Source organism: Stegodyphus dumicola, chromosome 7, assembly GCF_044657685.1.
Source record: "Stegodyphus dumicola isolate Sdum_Otavi_A_Nest chromosome 7, ASM4465768v1".
In the NCBI taxonomy this organism is placed as follows: Eukaryota; Metazoa; Arthropoda; class Arachnida; order Araneae; family Eresidae; genus Stegodyphus; species Stegodyphus dumicola.
In genome coordinates this window covers 176,399,783-176,420,627 of record NC_140774.1, presented here as the reverse complement: position 1 = coordinate 176,420,627, position 20,845 = coordinate 176,399,783, and the positions used below count along the sequence as shown (strand labels likewise).

The 20,845-nt window shown below is 32.7% G+C and overlaps 1 protein-coding gene across 2 annotated transcripts in view; it reads right to left on the bottom strand.

Moving 5' to 3' along the window:
- LOC118193555 (uncharacterized) overlaps nt 1-20,845 on the bottom strand; it is a 292,528-nt gene that overhangs the window by 153,401 nt on the left and 118,282 nt on the right. For both annotated transcript variants that reach the window (XM_085821089.1, XM_085821090.1), the window contains exon 3: nt 2,672-2,861. The gene's annotated coding sequence lies outside the window, so the exon portion shown is untranslated. The remainder of the gene's footprint in view (nt 1-2,671; nt 2,862-20,845) is intronic.

Below are 20,845 nucleotides of genomic sequence, written 5' to 3'. Positions count from 1 at the left end.
ACTCTTCCTTTGCCTGATTTTGCATTATCCTTAATTTATGGACATGAGTGTATGTGGATCATTGTATTTTGATTCCCAAAACTTCAATCCCGATGTTGTTGTCATATTTTTCAAAGCAACTCGGAATGATCCATAGTTTATTTTTTTTTCTTTTCTCCTTTATTTTTAAGCAATTTTATTTAAATACATTACGTACCTTTCAAATCTTTATATATTTTAAAATATCTATTAATTATTCCAACTATTTTCTAAAATAAATAAGTTTCTTCCTCCTAGAAAACAATTTTGCAACGATAAAAAACATGACTTTAAATAATAATGCTCCATTCACTTAACGGCAATAAAGCGAAAGTAGAAGCAAGCGCGGACGCGATAGCACAATTGATGCACTAATCATAGTGGGAGGCACAATACAAATAACACTCGCTTTATTCATATGCATTAATGATTTGCTGACATCGTAAAGATGACAACGAGTTTATCGTTTTCGCTAAAGGTAGCGACGTATAAGGACATAATACAAATGATGATGAGATTTTTATTGAATATTTATATGGTTCATTGGAATTAAAGTAGAGACACCATCAGGTACGTATGTAGTATATGCTGTTTAAATTTGAAATCAAAGAAAGTAATCATAGAATATTTATTTGATGTGTCGTATACGCCAGTTTGTGAAGCTACACAAATATTTATACATGAAAAGTTTTTAAAATAACATTGCCATTTTTAGCCCAAGGGGCGTTAGCCCAAAAGTGCTACTAATTTCGTTTTGGCATTTTGCGTTAATTCACTATAAACGGCGAATCACTTTTTCAATTTTTAGCCCTGTATTATATTTAAAGTAATTAAATAATGAAGAATCTGCATAAATGTTGTGATAAAACAATAGTACCTAGAGCCATCAAAATTTGAATAACGTACGTCTCCACCCGAATATGGGCATCCGGAAGCCCAAATTTGGAATTTTTTTATTATGTATTTCATATTTTTAAAATCATTTAAGAGGTTTTGATTGAGAAACTCAACGGTTTCAAAGCCAACAATGGCAACACTGTACGAAGGGGAAAAAAAAAACATTTGTATCTCCAGCGCCGCGAGACTGTGTACCGAAAATTCTAAAGATATGCTGTTTTAAATATTTTGTGATATTGCTGTTGAACTGAATTTTAGGGTTTAAATGCAAAGAACATGATATTTAATAAATAAAGTTAACACCCAAAACGTAAAAAAACGCCTCTTTGGGAGTAATGTAAAATCTGAAAGCTTTCAGAATTTCTTTTAACATTTAAAATTTATGTCCTTTTCTTTCTTTCTTTCTTTTTTTCTTTTTTTTTGGGGGGGGGGGTTAGTTCGGTGCAAACAGGTGAAAATGATGAATCATCTAAATGAGTATACTGAGATTACAAGAGGAAAATATGTACATCTTATTATTTTTATAGTACGATAATGGTCAGACAAGTAGGCACATATGATTCCTTGTGTGTTTGTAAATGTGTAAAGCACATTTCATTGGTTATATAGCAATTCAATAATTCGAAGGCAAACCTTAAAATCTAAAATTACATGCTTATAAAAGATCGTTGGATTTTAAATAAATTATAGTTACTGCAAATTAATCGTTCAATTTTTTAAGAAGCACAATTAACATGAAAATGCGATCTTAAAATTTATCTATGACGCGTTAAGAAGCAACACCATTTTTTACTACCTTGTACGAAGTAAAGGAAGTATTATGATCGCGAAAAATTTCGGGTGTTAATTATTTCAACGAAAATATTCATTCTGACCGCTCTTGAATGGTTTCTACACTGAAGATAGGAAGGTTTTAATTTAAAAACAAATTCTTTTTAAAAGAGAGGCAAGTCTAATTAGCAAAATATTAATTGTACTTAAATTTATGAGAGTCTTTATTCGCAAAATTCAAGAAAGACCTTAAAAAGATTTTATTTGAATGTATTATATTATTTTATTTTGTGGTAGTATAAAAGTATTCATTTCTATTGTGCATGCTTAAACAACACATTCCAAATGTTAGCTGAAATATATCGAGTTCAATCCAAGTGAATGTTATTGTAGTTGTTTTGACTAATCTTGCTAGTCTGATATTAGAGAAGCGCACGCCTTGAGTACCATATACTTGACAGCCTGACTTAAGCTCAGTTCTGCTCCCAGTTCCTTTATTTTGCTAAAATTTGAAAACACATGCCCCTAGTATCAATATTTAAGGAAGTAATACTTGTTGTAGCCTCCTTATTCAAATGCATGGAACTATAAGCCTTCATTCATTCGTTTCAGTAAATATAATTACATACTAATGGTTAGAGTTACTTCTCTGAGATTAGTGTTTTGATGCCAAATATCAAAACAAAAACTTTGAAGAGATATATATGATTTTATGCTTCTAAAATCTACTCATATATCCCGAATTTAATTTTGTTGCATAGCATTTAAAAAATGCTTCGACAAATGGTTACACAAACTTTCTAAATTCCTCTTAACATGCAAATGTCACAATATTATCGAATTATACACTTTCCCTAAAGCGCACAATTATACTGATAATCTTTCATAAGAAATACGTACAGTAATAAACTGATACATGACTATATAATGGATAATGCAGATGTTTATTTTAATAACTACAGAACAAAAATAATGACAGTCTTACCCCACATTCCTATTTGATACACTCATAAAAATCTGAAAAATCTTGCTTTTCGTTTTTTTCAAGCCAAGATGAGAAATCAAATAAATCCAAACGATGCTGTATCAGTTGCTGCAGTCCAGAAGTGAATTTATTTCTTTTAAGATTCAACTATTCACATGTCGTTCATATTCCACATCACGCAGCGACTGTTCTGAAAAATGAAATGTTAATATGAGAAAGGAGAAACAGGCATACATAGAGTATTTATTTGTATTTATTTTATTTAAATTAATTATAGCCAAACTTGAGGGACGACCTCGTAGAGGACTTTCTAAGAGAAGCTGGCTCGTATAATCGTTACATAGCTGGAGAGCGCCCATGAAGCCAGCCCATGATTGGAACCCCGAACCGAACTACCAATGTTCAACGACTTTAACTCGGCCGCAGGTGGGCTCCATAGATAGAGATTGTTAATCATGAACAACTGTACAGTCAAAGATCACTTACAAGAACATATAGAAAAAACATAATGTAAGTTATTTGAATGCGGCAGAGCACTAAAAGGCTATCTACCTGAGAAGCCTTCTAGAATTTTTTTAATATATAATTGTATCATTTTTAAAGCAATTTACTCTGTATTAGGGGTTGCAAGAGTCGTAAAGATAACGCAATAGTCACAATAAACCTAATCCGAGGATGCCAAAGCGCTACGGTCCAAAGATGCCAAAGCGATCATTTACGCTTCTTCTTATCATTTCTTTATGCAGACTTATTTTAGAAATAAATTTATCATACTAGCACTTTTATAACGTTTGATTAGTTCACTTTTGCCCATTTATCGTTTTATAATAATACGTCTTCTTTTCCATATAAGGAATTACAGTGTTATGCAATTCATAAGCTGCGATAGTCCATGTAATCCACACTTTCAGTTCTTAGTTTTGACGGCTCTCTTCAATTTCAAATTAAAAAAATGACTGTTAATGATACAATTTTTCATTAAATTTCCAAACATTTCAACTGAAATTCGGGGAAGGAAAAAAAGCCTTTTTCAAAAGCTGCTATGAAGAATTACCTTCGAATTATGATAATTAAAATAAAATTAGTTCGCCGTTATGATATCAAAATACGAATTAATGAAGAAATTGTAATGAACAAACACAAAGCATAGTGATTATTAAGAATTATATAGACTTGCATCAGAATGTCACATATTTGTGCACTAATGCTTTTCTACGTAGATCACACACTAGTACTTTTTATGGAGATATGCTTTATTAAGAATTATGCAGATTTGCTTTTAACATGTAAAAGTTCGATGAAGATTTCAGACAAATAGTAATAAATCAGGTGCGTAAATGGTAAATGAAAAATTTTATGTCGTCTGAAATGACAATATTTACGGCTTGTTTGTTTACTCAGACATGAGAAAAAAAAAACACGAAGGAAAACTGCATAACGGGAAGATGTCATCGTGGGAGATTTCCTAAGGGAAAATTATTCGTTGTTCTCACTCAAAAGGAGAAAGCACGAAAATAACCACGCAGCCAGCCCATTTGGGGTTCCCTTTGACCACCGATAGATATCCGAGCAGAATATAAATGCTCTGGTAGCATAACATTAATTAACAATGAAGTTGAAAAAAACAGCTAAAGACATTTCTAATCTCCAAAAGTATGAAAAAATTAATTCAGTTATAATTTTTAACTTAAAAAAGATAAACCTTTAAAATAAATTCATAACTTATCTCATACTACCACAAAAGTTTTATATCCTCAAACTTTATAGGTTCTTAGAAAAAGATACAAAAAGAGGGCGGAGGCAAAACTTTTCAAAGTCCCTCTGAAATACTAAATTTGACTTCAGGATAAGATCTGCATAAATTTCTTTCCCTATGTTATCCTTTGTTTCTTTTTCTCCCTCTTTCGCGTCTCTATTACACAAAATAAGATGAATTCTTCGCCTTCTAATGTAGACTTTTTAGAGAGCATTCTTACAAATTAGTACGTAACATTCTTTGTCGAAAAGTAAGGCCTTTGTATCTTCGTCGCCATACAAGGGTATCTGATTTTTTTCCTGCTTTTAGCAGTAACTTCCTAAGATCAGCTGTGCGATCTTGTTCTTGACAGAGCCAATTTACTGCCATTTGTGTATGGTTGCCGAGATCCGAAGTGAAGGGAACGACACAAAATTGAGCGTAATGGTCGTAAATCAACGTTGACAACGTCAATTTCTTCTTTTCTTGAAACGCTGGGAGAGGAAAAACAGATTGCCGGATTGTCGTCAAGTAATTTTCCACGACAATCTGCGAGGAACATTTGTTTCCCTTTTTTATTGAAGGGGGGGGGAAGATAATGTGGCCTTTTCGCTGAGATCTTTTTCCTGAAGGCAAGTACATGACTGCGATCGAAAGACCTCAAAAATTATGTTTCGTGTTATGCATACATTCCGATGCTCCGGCACGCTTTGCCATATTCCAAAAAAAGTTTTGAATAAATTTAGAACAGTTTTAAAACCCAATTTAAATTTAAGAAAACATAAATAGGCACTGTTCACAATTTGGTTTATTTTATTTAAAGAGAGAACGCACATGAATGAACATTTGTAACAGAATAGGTTCCAACGACAGTTTTATTAATAGCTTACTTCAGTTAACTTGCCATTCTCTTCTTTTTCAGAAATTACTATTTAAGCTATTAGTAGCTTTCATTAAGCATTTGACATCTATTATTCTATTTTAGTTAACAAGTTCTTTGTTATGATTGATGAATCCCATGTCATGATTTAACTTGCGAAATTTTGCGCAATATGAAAATAATTACTTAATTGCACGTTACACTAAATGTTAAGAATATCTAAATCCCCAGATCTTGCATATTCTACATTAATAATTAATAATAAAAAATAATAATAATTAATAAAAAAGAAAATCTGAAAGGTTTCCGATTTTAAATTACGTCCAAAGGGGCGTTCTTCTTAACATTTTGTGTGTTACCTTTCTTTATTAAAAATCATGTTCTTCGCACTTAAATCATGAAATTCAGTTCAAGAGCAATATCCCAAAATAACTTTAAACTGAGCATATCTTTAGAATTTCTGATACTCAGTCTCCCGCGCTGGAGATAAAAATGTTTGTTTTTTTTTTGTACAATGTTGCCATTTCTCGCTTTGAAATCCTTGAGTTTGTTAACCAAAAATTCGTTAAAGATTTACAAAATATGAAATCGATAATAAAACAAATTCCAAATTTGAAATTTGGTCTTTCAGATGCCCATATTCGCAGTAGGATTACGTCATTCAAAATTGGATGGCTCTAGGCACCGTTGTTTTATCACAACGCGAGAAATATACATACATTTATGCAGATTCTTTATTATTTAATTTATTTAAGTATAATACACGGCGATAATATTTGGTGGCAACAGTTTGAAAACTGATACAGCCGTTTATAGTGTTTCAACGCAAAATCGCAAAACGAAAACAAGAGTCCCTCAGAGACAAAGCCCCTTTGGACTAATAAAATATTAATAATTAATAATAATAGTAATAATAAAATCAATAATAATAATAAAAGACAGAAACAGAGTGAGCAATCTGAAAACTTTAGATTACACTTTAAGACCTCAAAGAGTTTACTATTAAAATTTCAAAATGATAAAATTATTTAAATTACATAATGTAAAAGTCATAACATTGTGGGGTTTTATTTAACTTTCTTAACAGTTAATTTTATTTCGTAAACAACCTTTCCTATAGCTATTGTTTTCAACCCCTTCTTTCTTGCCAGAATGAGAATTTCGTTTCGCGCATTATGCAAAGTAGGATAGAAAGCTACTATTGAAGCTGGTGTCGGAGTTACTTCAGATAGAGTGTGTTCTGCCTTTCGGCCAAGTTGTTTCTCCGATACTTAAGCTTATTTTACGGTTGTGCATATTAACTGCCGGTTAGTCTACGCTGGTGGTAGGGCCAAGAGCCAACTACTTGTTAAAATATCTCTATGCAGTTCCATCGATTATTTCACTTAGGATTAGTTTTAATATAACATTTCTGTTTTCATTTGCCACGAAAAGTATTGGTGTGGACATGTAAACACAAGAAGTGCCAATATCTATTTTTCTTCAGCTGAATAAAAGAGTCTTTTCACCGTTCCTACGTCTTGTTACTGATACAGTTGAACGTAGTGAATGCTATATTCATAGGTCAAATAAAGATCTAGACTTCGAAGTAGCTTTAATTTAGCCAGAATTTTATAATATTAAAAATAAATAGCAGTATAATATTGAAACTCAGATTACATATCTAAAGCAGTTTTAACCTGATCAGTTGCGACAGACCTATTACAATCTATTGCCTTACAATAGGCCCTTCAAGTCCATTGTAAGGATCTTAAGTTTTACTAACGTTTATTTTATTTTAAATCTTTACTATCACTTCTTATTTTCTACTTCCGGCCAGAATTAAAAGCTTTAACTTATTTATGCAAATTTGTCTTGCGAACGCCAAGTACTTAAGTTGTGGCTTTTTGCCAAGCAAGAGAGAGAGGAAGGAGTTAGTAGAAGCAGGCCGCTTGCCTTAGCAGTTTTACTCGGTTGCTGGTTGCCTTCAAGGCCAGAGGTTTAATCCTCTTGATAATTTTAAACGTATCGTAGTGTTAACAGTTCTCTGTACTACATACGGCCTTTCTGTTAATATACGGCCAATCTTCAAGTAGACCCTTGTTTATTAATCCAAAGTTAGTTTAGTTAGAATTTAGTTAATATTTTTATATTCTTACGTTCAGACCACAAGTGGTTGGTCTCTGTATTCCGAAGTCCGGAAATCATTGTAAAGAGAGAAAAATAAAGGGTTTCGTATACCCTTCCTGTGTATCTTGTCTGCTTCCCACATATATTGAACATAGCTTTAGTAAGCTCCCTGTTCCGAGTCAGGTCATTGAATGTTCCCCAAGCAAGTAAGGAGGAACATTGAACCTGATACCATAAACCATGGTAATGATTACTGAGGAAAAGAAATCGAATCCTCTTACTTGCTAAAAATCCCTTAATTCTCTCATTGCGGAATGGCGACACACGTTACGATCATAAATGACGAAAGGATCGCTCGCTACAAGCTGGAAGTGCATACAAGGTGTTGCGAAATTTTTCACTAATTACTTTACAAAAGAATTAGAAACAAAAAGAATTAGAAACAATCTTCTAAATAATATTCTGTACAGGTCATTAATTCATTTTATTCCGCGTATCCGACAAGCGTTATACAGACCCCGAACAAAAAAGTATCAGTGCATGACACTGTAACATTCCGCCACAGACAAAAAAGATGAAAATATGAGCAAGTTTTGCGGAATTGCGGAAGAAAGATAACATATCAAGTTTATAGAAGCTTAGGAATTGCATTACTATGGGTAATAACAACTTATATTTACTTCATCTTTCGCATAGATGTTGATGCGCAATCAATTCGCAGACACTTCAACTGATAAAACTGAAAGATAGTTTTAAAAAAATTCCTGCAAAGCGTTGAGACGCTAGGCAAAAACCGCGATCGAAATCAAATTTCTATATTTATTTTCTTGCCTTATTCTCCATGACACTCTTTTTTTAGAGGATAACTACAACAAACAACGTTACAATCAAAATATAAATATGAATCCTCTCATGCCAATCACCTCCCTGAGATAACAACCTCTGAAAATGACCAGTATTTCACAGTTAAAAACAAAACCAGTTAAAACTGAATATCAGCTCTATAGGATGACTATCTCAACAGAAGACTTACTAGAAGGGAAGGTATTCGTCTTAGAGGGTATTTACTGTATATCAGTTAGATACAGTGAATCATAGCGTCGTCACCATTCCCATAAAATGACCACCTCTGAAAGTGATCAGTATTTCAGAGTACATAAACAAACACTGGTATTAAACATCAGCTCCATAAGACGATTATCTTCACAGGAAACCAAATTCATTTGGAACCTGGGGTGGTCGTCTTATAAAGGATTCACTGTATACTATTTAAAAAAATAAAAGTAAAGCATTTTTACGGTACATATTTATTTCTTTTAAACTGCTTAGTTAATTAATTTCAGTTTTAATTTGAAAGATAATTTAGAAACCTTATCCCTGTTAAATGACAACCTACTCTACCTGTAAGACAACCTAGAACTTAAACTAAAGATCTCATGCCTTTTGATACAGCAAGAATTGCTACGCTGCATCAATGATAAATGCCCAGGTAATATAATTTAACCCATTGAAGGCCAAAACATTCTAGATGGCCTTTCATTCAAACGACTACAACCGCCCGAAACGACTGAGACTGCGATGTTGTTTTCCCCCTTCCCCTAAGGTATGCAGTAGCAGGTGCAGTTTCCTCAAATATATCAGTTTATAGCAGACAGCCTTTCTTATAGGCTAATGGAAGGTTCTTTGTTAGGAATTAAAAAGGATGTCACTTGAAATCTTCACACTTCTTTGTGCGTTAATGGACGGAGAAGAGAGGACATGGATGGAACATGTAATGGACAGGGACGGCGTTTTGGAATTTTAAGCATATATGTTCGCGAAGGCTTCGGTGTTCTAAGAGTTAAAGGACCCAAAATTGGAAAGATCCACTATAGAGAAGTTTAATATCAATAAAATAAATGATATAACTTATTTATATAGATTTTAATTAAGTTGAAATGCAGAATCAAAACAACATTACAGAATTTCAGCAAAATGCGATCATTGAAAATATTCTTTATTTCGAATTATCTTTTTTATCTTCAGCTTAAATATAACAGCAAATCATTCAGTAACTTCAAAAAAAATTTTAAATATAAAATTCAAATAAAGCAAATCAAACCAAGATTGGAATCCTCTATGAAGTCAGCGACTGCTTTTGGTTTATTTGATACTCCAGGGTTATCTACTTAAAGGAAGGGATGCCTTTCTGGAGGACTTTCTAAGGAAAACTGGCTCGTTTACACGTTGCACATGTGGAAAACCACGAAAACGCACATGCAGCCAGCCCGGTCACTGGATTCGAGCTTCGGACCGAACTACCAGTGTTTAGCGACTTTATCGCTCGGCCGCTGTGGACCTGTATATTTTGAACCGCATTTAAACCTGCCAGATGCAACTTGTTATGTTTATTATGTTACTTATTTACTGACCAGACGCGAAATTTTTTGGCTTAATTTTTTTTCCTAGTTTTATTCTAATTAAATATCTCAATTCATATATATAAATACATATATTTTTATTATAAGAATTTTAAATTCCTTGTGCACCACATAGTGTTACATAAGGCTTACAGAGGTAAGTAAAAAAACAAACAAATACAACAATACAACACAAAATAAAATAAACTTACAAATTCACAACCTTTCCTATAGCTGTAAGACACGTAAGAGATAAATATATATATATATATATATATATATAAGAAAATTCCATTTTATTCAGAGCAAATTCATGAAGAGGGGGAGGAAATGTGCTGTTCACAGAGATTAACTTATAAATGAGTTCTTTTCGTCCTTCCGTAAGCTACAATAGAACAACAAATGTTCGAGATTTTGCACTCCCCCGAAGCTGCGAGAACACAAGTCTGCATTAGATAGATAAACAAAATCTCTGCAAATATGAGTTGAAATTACCATGTCCTGTTAGAAATTTATTAATTTTAAAATTGCAGAAAAAATGTTTATTAGTCAGTCTGTGCGGAATGGAAGCAAAAAATAATTTAGTCAAAGAGGCAGTAGTAGAATTTCTGTATAATGCATATATTGAATTAAAAAATTCTTTCATTTTTGTTATGTGTCAAGAAAAGGAATTAAGTAATTTTATGAATTTAAATAATAAATTAAAAATCAACAAAATGAAAAAATATATTTTCATGCATTTAAATTCTATTTAAAATATATTAACTTATAAATTGAATCCATAATCATTCCATTTTACATTTTATTGATTTTTATCTTACTATTTAAATAAATGAAATTAAAATACTTATTTAAATTAACAAAAATAAAATGCCATACTTGACATTCAGCAAGAATAAAATAATTTATTAATTAATATACTTAAATAGAATTCATATTTATAATATTGTGAAGATGATACAATGAAGTGCACGTGCACATTCCACCATCTTTAAAAAAGTTATATTCAACTATATGTCAGGCATGATTAAAGGGCACTGAATATGTTTTGTTGAGTGGTCAAAAACAAAACAGGCGAGTTCTTAAAACTCAAAGATTCAAGAAACCCAACAAAGCTAGCTTAAATTTAACCCATGAAAAGGTATATTTCTCTTAAAAGAGAGATTTGACCTACCTACAAACATAACGGACGTCTGACCTGAGACCCGAAGATGTAGGTAGGTCAACAGCCTATAGCTAGCGGAGGTTCATGAAAGCTTGACCTGTCAAATCAACCATCGGCGTAAAACGCCTCTCATTAGCAAAGATGAGATGATGGGAGATAGAGCAAACAAAGTGTAAGTTTAATTGGCTCTTTAAAAATACGCATGCACGGTTTCCCAGGATTACTTGTGATGCATTTTCTGTAGCCTTTTTCACCTTTCTCCATTTTACTTTTTATACGCTCACGGAAATTAGGAAATGGAAGAAAATTAAGTAATTTTTCTTTTAAATTGATACAAATTTGAAATACGACTTTCAAAATTTCGTGTTTCAATAAAAATATCATAAAATCATACCTTAGTTCGTGAACACAAAATAAAAATTTGTAATAAATTGCGACCACTGTTTGTTTCTATGACTGCAGCTCATTCGCTGCTTCGGGAAGTGTTTTCAAGATCTGACTAAAAATTCGATATTTATTCAAAATCATTTAAAAACTAGAGTTTATAATTTTAGAAAAATGAAACGAATTAAGAGTTTTAAGAATTACATCTAAATATATATTGGTATTTCAAACTTATATTGAAGTTTTCACAATTATAAAAATGAATATCTGATACATATTATTTTAAAAAAATTTGATGTGGACACCATATGATTTCCTTACACGGCCTATTAAATAGTACAATTCTTTTGCTGCATTTCATTTCAATTGCTGCATTTCTCGAATTTAATTGGAGATATATTTCTCATTCAATTAATTCAGTTCTCACTGTGCGGCAAAGCAAAAATACATAAAAGCTCAATATATTTTCATGACAAATTGAAAAATATGGAAAAATATAAAACACCAAATACAGTTAAAACAATTAAAAAAGCAGTTTTTACAATTAATTACAATTTCTATGCAAAAAGAAGGAACTCGCTGAGCAGACAATAAGGCAGATGTTCGGTGCACAAAACTGAAAATTTTCTTTTGGTCCCACTCGACAAAAAGACACTGAAAGTGTAGAAACTGACTTAATTCATTACTGTGCTAAGTTTCAAATGTAAACAAATATGACTGCTCTGTTAGGCTTAGCCGCACTTCAGTCTTGTACTGAAAGAGGGCGAAGAGTTTGTTGGGTATTTTATGAAATTCAAACAGCAATTTCAATTCAAATTTCAACTTATTATAGTACTAGAACAGTCGTTAACATTATAAGGTATTTCTCCCGCCTTCCTAGTGTGGCTTAGTGGTGTAGTGGTTCTGCACGCTGGGCCAGTATTCCAGAGGTCCGTGGTTCGATTCTCGGCGAAAGCATTTGCTCATTTTTCATCTTGACCGGCTTCTTCAAAAATATACCTAATGTCTCTATAAAACTTTAAATAATGTTATCTTAAAAAATTCCAAAAAGTATTATTTTTATTAGGCAGAGAGGTTTGGTGTACTTCAAATTGTCGAACAACCTATACATGTAATTTTGAAATGTTGGACATTTACGACATTGTAATGCTCTTTGCTTTGGCTTCTTCATCAAAAAATTATTAAATGCTATAAAACTATTTTGAAAATAATAATAATGGTATTTTGATGCTATAATAATGTTATAATGCTATTTTAAAACGCTAAAACTGCAGCTCTTTTCCTTTTAAAACTCTATTTTTTTTGGGGGGGGGTGGAGTGCTTACCTCTAATCTTGTTAAAAAAAAGTTGAAAGCATACCAATATCGCACGCATTTTATGAGAAATTTAGAAAAAAACTTATTATTGTATATTATAATATCTACTTTTAAACAATGAAAAATATGTGTATATGTCACTCACATTAATCATGGTAGCCAGCACCTAAAAAGAACCCCCAAATTTTGAACACATATATTCTTCCACATGGACATATGCATATGGAAGCCCGAATTTTGAATTTCGGATTTGTTTCTGATATGCTTCTCGTAGTTTCTGAGGGTTTAGACAAACAAACTCGTCGATTAAAGAACAATGTGTTGCCACTCTGCGTGAAATATTGCTGCGTGCGTACGAGTTCGTAATTGAATGCACACAGAACCGGTGACAGGTTGATAAAATTAATTTTACTAAAAGAAATACTTCGAAGTTCTGGAACTATCCCCAAAAATACTCGTACACCTCTTCACAGTATCACAGAGTACCAGTAGTTACACTTCAAACTACTCCAAATGTTAAACATCACGCAATGCAAAGCTCATCGAAAAAGCGAAGACGGATATTTCAGTGCTCCAAATTCATCTGTGAACTAACAACTGATAAACTGATGCTCTCTCCAGTCTTATACAGTTTTTCCCCAGCCGCTGAAAAATCGCTAGTGCATCTCGAAATTACTGAAAGGGATATCAAAGCCGGGTACGGTTACAGCTACATACAGGATTATTACAGTTATACAATTACAATACCCAATGCAGTTATTACACAGACAGGACCCAAACGTCGCCAAATGGTAGCCAAGTTTGGGAACTTTTGGCGATTTCTCGAAAAATCTGGAGACAAAAACCATCGCCAGCCCGGCGATATCTTGCTAATTTATCGAGGCAACAGTTTAGTCAATGTTAAAACAGACTTGACCCCTGTAATTTATTTTTCTGACAGAGCATCTTCTCTTTCAAGCATTTCATGTTACATTTTACACACACACAAACAAACAACAAAAAACAAAAAAAATTCAGAAAGCTCTCAGATTTTATATTACGCCCAAAGGAGCGTTTTTTTTTTTAAACGTTTTGTGTGTTACCTGTCTGTGTGTTTTATCTATTAAATATTATGTTCTTCGCACTTAAACCATAAAATTAAATTCATTAGCAATACCACAAGATAATTTTAAAAGAGCATATCTTTAGAATTTCCGATATACAGTCTCGCGCGCTGGAGATAATTTTTTTTTTATTTATTCCCCCCCCCCCGTGCAGTGTATCCGTTGCTCGTTTTGAAATTGTTGAACTTCTTAACCAAAAACTTATAAATACTTTACAAAATATGAAATAGATAATAAAACAAATTCCAAATTTGGGCTTCCATATGCTCATACTCGAGTGAAGGAATGTATTATTCAAAATTTGATGTCTCTAAGTACCATTGTTTTTCACAATGCGAGAAACATACACACATTTATGCAGATTCTACATTATCTTACTTGTTTAAATATAATGCAGGGTTCTAATATTTCGTGGCAACAATTTGATATTAACTAAAGATAGATCTCCTTTATTTTACTTAACAAACAAATAAAAATTAAAATATTATTTAATCAGTGGCTCTAGATGGTATTTTCACGATAGTGAAAAATTCTTCCGAACTCTGATTTTGACTTCGGGAACCATTCAGTCGTTTCATGGAATCCCAAGGTTCCATGAAACAGAATCAGAAGACCGCTGCTATAGATGATCATCTCATTTAGCTCGTACACTACATAGAAATGGTTATTTTCTACCTCAAATATCCGGTTTTCTAAATTGATCTTCCACCAGTATCCTCAACAAAATGGCTATCGTGCTCTCCGTATTTACTTGTAGTTCATCTACATGCACATCACCAAAGTTCTACGAAACCACAAATAAAAAGGGATAACAAGGATGAATAAGGCTTAGGCATACTTCACCGAGTTACTCAGACACTTGCAGAGAAGGCAACCGGATAGGGCTGAGGAAGAAAAAAAAGCAAAGTAAAAATAAGAATGCCACATTGATCGAACTAAGGAAGCCGAAACCAAGGAGAGCGGAATAATGCATGAAGTTCTCCCAGCAGTTTCTCCTTTTGAAGCTCGCATCCAAGTTGAGACTGAAGATTGCAGAAAATTTCCTGTAACTCAACTCCCGAGGTGCCATCACGGACCATGACCAGAAAGCGAAGATCGTTTATGCCTACCGCTTCGAGTTACCATCCGAAAAGAGAAAGGAACATGGACGGTGGAGTTCGAATTCTCCAGTCCCTCCCCTTTCTCAACACGCACCAATATCATGTCCCACCCCTTCATTCCTAAACTCATGCAATTGCCTTTGTCATTGTATTCCCCGTAAGATAGCGAAGGAGAGGTTTAGATTTCACCGATTCACTAAAGAAGCTATCAAATGTTTTAAATGAGGCATCACAAAAAGAAATTCCTTGAAAGAAAAATGGTTCACGAAAGGCAATTTTTCTTGTATGCTTTTCGAACCTTGGATGCGACAATGGAATAAATGTCCATAACAGCTATTTAGAACTTTTCATTAAAGTAAATTCTAAATTCATTGATATTATACAAGGGAAGAGCAGCAAGTTTGCATAATATCTGACCACCGTTAAAAATGGAACAAACTCTTGCTTCTTTAAAAGCAATGCAAACACGATGTACGGAAACACAATTAGTTGCTGAAGAATTTTGTTTAGAGCTATAAGGAAGAAAAAAGAGTAGAAAGCGAAAGAAGCACTAACAACGCTTTTTTCAGTCTCTATTTCTGAAGGACAGCTTGCTACATAAAAAATTTAAAGATTTTTTTTCTATTTATAAGGTATTTCTTCCACTTTCCTAGCGTGCCTTCGTGGAGTAGTGGTTCTGCACACTGGGCAGGTATTCCAGATGTCCGTGGTTCGATTCCCGGCGAAGGCGGCTGCTATTTTTCATCTTGCCTACTTCCAAAAATACCTAATGTCTCTACATATTGATGTTGTTTGGAATGTCAGAAAAAGGTCAAATTATTATTATTTTTTTAAAAAAAATCCAAAGACTGAAGGATGCACAGTCTCGCGCTCATTTCGATGAACAATTCTACAGAGATATAATAGAATGTTATTAAAATATTAGACAGGTAAGAACCCAGGTACAACTTAACACCCCCCCCCCAAAAATGGGACAGCACTATATCTCCCGTTCTATTGCGCCGATTGACGAAATTTTCCTGAAGTTTTTCATGTCTCGTAAGTGCAACATAGGATATGTATTAGATTTATATATATAATTTCGTCAATTTCGCTTTAATTTTGGTATTTCGACATAAAATCGGACTTTTTCGGAAATAACCTACCGATTTTTTTTCCATATTTAGATTCTATGTTTCAAATTATATTTAAATATTAAATTTTGTCAAATTTGGCCAGAAATTTAAAAAAAAATTATCTCGGCGCACTTTTTGCAGTTTTCCCCTAAAATAATTCCCTTAGCAAAATTCTTAATTTATAGTAACCTATTTTCCTTTCCTTTTTTTATTGTGCACGAACGGAAAACAGATGCATCGTTCATTCTTTCATATAAACTTAACAAAGTACGTAAAATACGTTTGATGTTATTATCATTTATAATAAATATGCCAATTTCAAAGTGCGCCAATATGTAAACTCACGAAAATCTTTTGAAATTTTGAATAAGCTCTAATTTTTTGCAGGTATGCCTAGAAATACATCTGCTTGAAGGTGACGTTAAAAATTTTATAATGCAAAGCGTTTTTCGAAAAGTTTATAAAAATTACTAAAAAACACAAATTTTAAAAAGAAATAAAGAAATGTCTGCGGATTTTATTTGGACTGAACCTACGTTAGAAGAAATCAACTAAGTTTTTTTTAAAAGAAAGATAATTAATAATATATATCAAATTCAATTAACACTCAGGAGCTAAAATTTTTAGATCTAATTCTTTTAAAACTATACCCGCGATTTTTTACAAAACTTAGCATTTTGACATAATTTGAGTCGTAGAACTCAAATATGGAAAAAAAATCGATATATTAATATTTGTATTAAGAGATATTGCTTAGTTCATTGTAATGTTTTTATATGTAATACATTTTTATTTATTTATTTATTTATTTTATAAAATTGTTCTGCAGAGTAAAATGCATGAGATGCCTATAAAATATGACATTCAATGCTGTTTACTTATTTTATTACATTATTGCATTTACATTATTGCATCAATCACTTTTTTTATTGCATTTTATTTACATTATTGCATCAATCACTTTTTTTATTGCATTTTATTTACATTATTGCATTCTCCTATGCATGATATCTTGGTTTAAATAGTGAGCGCATTAAACCAGAAAGCACAAAATCAAGGGTTCACATCAAGCAAAACCACAATTTATTTTTTATGCTTTTTGTTTCGAAAACCCTAATGGTTGCTGCAATTTTACCTGTTTCCGAATCGAATATACCTAGCATGAATTCTGCTATAAACTCACGATGTTTAATTACGCTGTGACTTAATATTAAAAGATACTGTCAGGTTTCACATAAATTTGTACAGTGGAATCTTGGATCACGAAAAGATTATCTGAACAAAAAAAAAGCCTTCGAGGGCGAACGGTGTCCAAAGGTATTGCCAAAGTATGAAGTAATTTATGCCGTATAAGTTAGGGCTCAGAGACCTCTGGAAACATCATTTTAATATTTACCGTTGCTTAATTCTCATTACGTCTGGCAGCAAGTGATTTACAGGACTATGAATTCGGCCTCTCGGAAATTATGGCCAGAATGGGTTGCAAGCAGAAGGCTTTCAGCATTAAGGCCTTGTTTTCTATGATACTGTGTCTCTAGGTAAAAAAAAAAAAACAAATAGATGTTAACAATCAAGACGTGAAGAAGTTAGCTACAGGACCATAAAAACGAGCTACAACTGAAGAAGCAAGAAAACTGCTATTGCAAGACAAATGTCTTCAAAAGAAGCGAAAGAAAGAAAAGTTATCCTAATTCTCTAATGTGTGAAATTTTTGCAGAATGAGATACCATACAAAGTTTTCGTATAACGGTACCATCCCGATAAAATAGCAGCAAAAGCTACAGCTAAGTATTTTAAATAACATGCTACGTTTCACTTTAGAAACACGTTAAAACGTAGGTAAAAACAAATCGGGACATATTTTGAGTAATGCAGAGGGCCAGTGAGTCTCAAATAGTGTCGAGTAGTGCTTCGAGATACAGAAAAGATAAAAGATGCTTCCTAAAGACAATGTGTTTATTTATTTATTTATGTTTTACTATATTTAGTGATTGGGTTTATAAACCTGCGAATTATTTTAAAATTTATATAAAACATCATCTTTGGTACAAGTATGAGTTAATCCATTTTACATCAGTTCCTAAACAAAAAATTATTTCGGAACATTTTGGTTGACGACTGGCTTCAGGAACAAAATGAATTCATGAACAGAAGTTTTACTGTATTTGCTATAAACATTCTGCACGCAAAACGATTTTCAAAATTTAACACACTTTCGCCACACATTCAATCACTTTTTTTTAAAAATAAAATAAAGAATATCTTTCACAGAAAGCTGCATAGAATAAGAAGAGAAATTTTGAAATCTCTAAAAAAGCCAAGAACGTATATGAGGAGAAATTGATGCTATGGGAAAGTTATAGACATAAAAAATATTCAATAAAAGGGTTACGAAAATGGAACAAATATTTATGCACATTTAATAAATGGACAAATTTAGAACGCCAGCGCCGCGCATTCTGTGAAATGGCCGCGCAGCCATTATATATATATATATATATGTCATAATAAAAGCAAAGGAAATGACGGAGCAGTGTAGATGCGTGATTAGATCCATATTGAAGAAGACTTTTGATTGCGTAGTATTTAAAGAACTTGGCAGTCGAGGCGGTTTTAATTCCATTTTTATTTCCAATTGATATTTGTGGCCACAATCACTTGGCACTCTAGTCGTGCCTTTCCACAGAAGATTTACATTTTTGATATTGTTGGGATAGAAAGCAAGCCAGCGAAATCACATCTTAGCACAGTAGCGAGCAAAAGCTGAAGTGCGTAGTTATGCAAAATGGAAGCACGCGAAGAGAAATGTTTTTGTTTGCAATTCGGCGATTGGTCGTCAAGAGGCATCTGGTATTAACGGTTACGTAAGATCGCATGATTAATTTGAATGACGCAATGCAGATAAGTTATTACGATTTTAGAATAGAGAGGAAGAATTATGTTTATAGTTTAATCTATAATTTTGATTCATATATTTTTATCTTACATATATATATATCTACAAATCTAAATATAACCCCCACACAACAGTCGTCGGAATGTCAAAATTCACGGTCGGTGCGTCAGCAATAATAGGAAACTCGGGTAACAGCTGGTTTTCTGGAACGCCCTGCTCTACATTGTCTTTTTTTCTTTTAAACTTTCTTTTTCAAGAAAAAAGAAGGTGAATGTTTTCTCGTGTCACGTGCACGAAAACTACCTTACCGAGAAAATCGTGACAACGCAGATTTCACAGAAGTTTGGTAAGAAAACAAATTATTAAAACGCCAACTAACAATGAGATGGTTGATAAGAAAATGGCGTCCATATGACCTTGGAGAGTGATGTCAGCATCTTCATAGGTAATTTAACAGTTAAGAGGTGAAGGTCGTGGATTGTTACCGTGAAATATGCGTTTGCAGGTGAGAACTGAATGTAGTAATGAAGTGTAAATAAAACAGTGACAGCAACTAAGACAAAGCTTCTGTTAACACTTTGCGCATTCTTTTGGCTAAGAAGTTCAGTCGACTATTACATTTCTGAAAATGTAAAAGCTTAAAAAATACAACAATTAGGAATAATAGATATTCGATAATGCTTTTTTTCCATACTAAAATAATTCAAAGTTTTAGTTGAGCAGGATTAATGCAGGATGCGGAAAATTTTCTTCTGCCACTACTAAAGAGTGCAAAATATCTGCTTCAGTCCACTCCCATTCCTAAATGATGTTGGACAACCGTCCATCGCGGCCCGAGATATTCCGGGTTTGAATAGAAACTTTTCTCTGTTTCGGAATGGCAACAGTTTGAACTTGAGAATTTGATTTTCGATTTGTTTTGATGCAGCTCGAATGCTGCTGATGAGATGTTAAACAGATTTCAGATTAGATTAATTTGTTTGGTATTTTAATAAATTTCTTTTAAAACTATGTAGATCGAGTATTTTATTTTGAATACAGAATTATCACTGAATTACTACTTGTAGAATTTTATTGCTTGTCGAACTACTTGTTTCAAATAGAATTGTTGTAGAACTTAAGTAAGATGTGCAGCGCCAGCGTAAATTATCACGTACAGGGGGAATCAAAAATTAGAAATTGGCGTATTGGGCTTAAAATTACACAAAATCATTTTCAACGGCTTTATATAATTAGTTATACACAATTATTTTGAACGAATCTCTTTAACTAATTTCATAGAACAGCGAAAACCTTCTGCAGCAAATATTATTTTCTTTTTCCAAGTAGAAGTTAGCGATTTGACCCACGTCAGGATATACATACACCATCATAAAAATTACTAAACATATTAATATACAAAATTATTTTAGATGTTTACTATATTTTATCTAATTTAAGTCACAGTATGAACAAAATAAAAGATTAAAGAGTTATACTTGCTTAATAAACATTTTAATTATTCACTAATTAAAGCTGTACTTCCTATACGCTTTTCAATTTAATTTCCTATTATAGTTTACGGAAACTTCTAATTCAGTTTGTGTTATTATTAACATCCTCTCTTTTATAATCAGAGGAAGAAATACTATCAAAAGAATTAGATTATGAAGTGATAAATTATAATTGAAAAAAAATATTTTCGATAAATAAATATTATAAAGATTAAAACTTCAACACTTCCTCCTCCACAAGCAACACAGACGGCTTTCATATAAGGCCAAACCACAAAAGTTTTAAGTACTTTTGCCTCCTTTAGAAATAGAGCTCTCAGATAGCACTCTTATCAGTGCACAAAGACCGTCTTAGTTTTTGAAGATTTGGGACAAAATACGACCACTTCAACCATTAGGAAAGCAGACGCCTAATATTGTATGCGTCAAATACAATTTTTCTTGCGCCTTTTCTCGCTCGAGCGAGGAAAAAAACTTTT